Consider the following 4,360-nt stretch of genomic DNA (forward strand, 5'->3'; position numbering starts at 1 on the left):
TGGAACCCTGCCGGCCCTGGAACCATTTGGTTAAAGTCGGCTCTGGAACCCTGCCGGCCCTGGAACCACTTGGTTAAAGTCGGCTCTGGAACCCTGCCGGCCCTGGAACCACTGGGTCCATACTGGACCTGGAACCACAGGGTCAATGCCGGCCCTGGAACCACTTGGTTAAAGTCGGCTCTGGAACCCTGCCGGCCCTGGAACCACTTGGTTAAAGTCGGCTCTGGAACCCTGCCGGCCCTGGAACCACTTAGTTAAAGTCAGCTCTGGAACCCTGCCGGCCCTGGAACCACTTGGTTAAAGTCGGCTCTGGAACCCTGCCGGCCCTGGAACCACTTGGTTAAAGTCGGCTCTGGAACCCTGCCGGACCTGGAACCACTGGGTCCATACTGGACCTGGAACCACAGGGTCAATGCCGGCCCCTGGAACCACTTGGTCAAAGTCGGCTCTGGAACTCTGCCGGCCCTGGAACCACTGGGTCCATACTGGTCCTGGAACCACAGGGTCAATGCCGGCCCTGGAACCACTTGGTTAAAGTCGGCTCTGGAACCCTGCCGGCCCTGGAACCACTTGGTTAAAGTCGGCTCTGGAACCCTGCCGGCCCTGGAACCACTGGGTCCATACTGGACCTGGAACCACAGGGTCAATGCCGGCCCCTGGAACCACTTGGTCAAAGTCGGCTCTGGAACTCTGCCGGCCCTGGAACCACTGGGTCCATACTGGTCCTGGAACCACAGGGTCAATGCCGGCCCTGGAACCACTTGGTCAAAGTCGGCTCTGGAACTCTGCCGGCCCTGGAACCACTGGGTCCATACTGGACCTGGAACCACAGGGTCAATGCCGGCCCCTGGAACCACTTGGTCAAAGTCGGCTCTGGAACTCTGCCGGCCCTGGAACCACTGGGTCCATACTGGTCCTGGAACCACAGGGTCAATGCCGGTCCTGTAACCATATCAACATAGAACCACTGGGTAATTGCCGGCTCTATAAGAACCATTGGCACATACCACTCCCCCAGACTGCTAACACTGGCTTCTCTCGAATCTGAGACGAAGTGAGAACGAGTCGAACTCCGGCCAAGTCCAACCTACGATTGTGGACAGAATTATGTTGCTTGGGAAGGAATTAACGCGAGCGTCATTATATACAATGATTCAGCGCCTCGTCCATTGCTCCTAGTGTGTGTGTGTTGTCCCAAACCCCCCCTAATATGTAGTGTAATTATGGATATCTCGCTTATGCTATCATTTAAGCGATATTTATGTGACACACGAGAACGCTAAGTAACAGGTGTCTGAGGCAACAGGTGTCTGAAACATGAGCTATTATTAGGAACACCTGTGGCAGGTTTTGTGCCTGTTCCCGTTTTCTCTCGGTAGCGATGACTGTTGTAATTCTGCTCGGTAGCTTCCTCTACTCAGCACGTCAGCTGCGTTGTCTTAACATTCAAAGTTGTGTGGGTATTTTGCTGTGTCGTCTACGGTGCCAAGTAACGGAGATGATGCCAACGGCTTTGGTAACGTTGGCGTGGGGTAAGGGGCTCCGTTTGTACCACCTGAAGCAACGTGTACAGCCATCTTGTAATAGATGTAACTAGGAGTTTGATAACAATTGAAACGCGGGTTTTAATAAGTTGTAATCCTGTCAGACTATTTCATTCATTTTTTTCCTCTATCCACATATGTCAGTCCATGAGGTCCCCATTCCACAGACCGCTTCCCATCCCGGAAGCGGATGGGAAACGGTTTTTTAGTAAGAGAGAGAGAGAGAGAGAGAGAGAGAGAGAGAGAGAGAGAGAGAGAGAGAGAGAGAGAGAGAGAGAGAGAAAGTTAGCGATAAGACAGGAACATATTATAGTCAGAAACAAACCAACAGAATGAGACAGACAGACTTACAGAAACAGAGTCAGATGTAGAGACAGAAATAAATCTCCAGAGAGACAGGTTCGACCAGGGCAAAGGAAGATACAGGAGGGCAAGAGAAAAACTGAGAATGACGCCAGACAAAGATACAGACATAGACTGACAAAGAGAAAGACAGAAACAGATATAGAGAGAGAAGGAAAAAGGGGAAGAGAGGATATGATTAAGCAGCCATGAGTTAGTTTTTTAAACTTTGTTCAATGTCAGCCAATATTCTTTGACTAGTTGTATATGAAAAGGGCTGCAATTGTTCCAAGTTTCAGTAGTGCAGCCTAAATAGAAAGGGAGATTTAATTTGTTTTTTTCTACGAATATTACACATTTTCAAGTGTGTATATACAACCACACGTTTGTAGATATAATCATTCTATGACACTTTTCTGACACATTAGCATATAATAAAGGATCTGAGGACAGGAATTTTCCAAAACATGTTTAGTTTTCCTAATACAAATAGTCAAAGTTCCCCCCCCCCCCCCCCCAAAAAAAAAAAATATGCAAATGTAAAAGGTTTATTGCTATTATAAAATCAATAAATGAACTTAGGATAAAACACTGACCCCAGATTTTAGAGACATAAACTTTACATATAAGGTGTGAGTTTCTTGTAAATTGAATAAAAAATGAAAGAGTTATATGAACGTTTATGCTACTTGAAATAAATAAGTAAAAAAATAGAGTCTAAGGTGCTGCCATCTGTGGCTGAGGTTGACATCAACCAATTTCCTCCGAAATTGGCACCCTTACAGATAGGCCTACGTGCTGTCAGGTGTATAAGTTTCATGAAAATCGTCCGATAAACAAATAAGAAAAAAAATAACAAAAATCATTTTGTTTAGCTTAATTTTTTTATGAAACTAATTATATATTTGTTTTAATATATACTATTGTGATAGCTGAGAGTCAGAGACATGATTTTAGTTGACACTTGTGTTTAATAATCGTTTCTGACCATTTTGAAATTTTTTTGACACATAAATCATTTGGATCCTTAATTTCTGCTCCCATAGCTCACATACACACACACACACACCGTATGTTAGCGAAATAAAAAACACTTATGGGAATATGTTTATTAAAACAAATAACATTATATACTGAAAATAAATTAACAAATCAGTGTGTGAGTGAAGACTCCATAAATCTTTGGGCAAATATTTTCTCCCTGTGCAGGAGGTCAAAGACCTTGTCGGCCTTCAGCAAGTCTTCGGTCGCGCGGCACCTTCTGCCAAAGCGGCGGCGGAATGAGCCGGCGGCAATCCAGTTCTTTCCCTCTTTCCTAAACACCCAACTCTCGTAGGCCCAGTCCTCGAGGACGTGCACCTGACTGATGATATTATCTGCGAAGCGGACACACTTGGTTTTCTTCTGGTGGCGGCCATCGTCGCCGGAGACCTTTTCCTTCTCCATGGTAGGCTGCTTCACACTATCAAGAACCAGTAGAACACTTCTGGTAATAATATACCAGATGCAAGAATTATAGTCATGGAGATATAGTTACATCCCTAACTATAATTAATTCATCTGGTATATTATTACCAGAAGTGTTCTACTGGTTCTTGATAGTGTGAAGCAGCCTACCATGGAGAAGGAAAAGGTCTCCGGCGACGATGGCCGCCACCAGAAGAAAACCAAGTGTGTCCGCTTCGCAGATAATATCATCAGTCAGGTGCACGTCCTCGAGGACTGGGCCTACGAGAGTTGGGTGTTTAGGAAAGAGGGAAAGAACTGGATTGCCGCCGGCTCATTCCGCCGCCGCTTTGGCAGAAGGTGTCGCGCGACCGAAGACTTGCTGAAGGCCGACAAGGTCTTTGACCTGCACAGGGAGAAAATATTTGCCCAAAGATTTATGGATTCTTCACTCATACAGTGATTTGTTAATTTATGATATGTATATAATGTTTTTTGTTTTAATAAATATTGTCCCATAGGTTTATTTATTTCGTTCACAAACGGTGTAGGTGTGTGTGTGTGTTTGTGTGTGAGCTATGGGAGCAGGAATTAAGTATCCAAATGATATAATACATTACCTAATAGAATTGTCCATCCCCTTGGACGGCGTCACTTCTTGCAGGGTCGGAGTTCGATCCCCAATTGTCCAAGTTGTTGTTCACAGTTCCTTCACTCCTTCCTATCCTGTCACACCACTTCCATTATATAGCCATAATGTCTTAGTACTTTCTCCCCCCCCCTCCTAATTGCCTTGTCCCGTCCATTTCCTTATTTGTTGGTTTGTTTGTCTCTGTTCGAGGTTGGGGGCTCAGTAGCTTAAGAGGCTTCAGTAGAGGGTGACTGGGCTTTGTATAGGGGATGATCATGCGTGGCTTGGGGGCGTCCAGCCCCCTGTGCCCCTTCCCTCCCCTTTGTATACAATGTCTCCGTATAGGCTTCCCAGCTGGGCGCTCTCTTTTGATACTTTGCGTGAAATGACAAATGAT

Source organism: Procambarus clarkii, chromosome 41 (assembly GCF_040958095.1).
Source record: "Procambarus clarkii isolate CNS0578487 chromosome 41, FALCON_Pclarkii_2.0, whole genome shotgun sequence".
Lineage (NCBI taxonomy): Eukaryota > Metazoa > Arthropoda > Malacostraca > Decapoda > Cambaridae > Procambarus > Procambarus clarkii.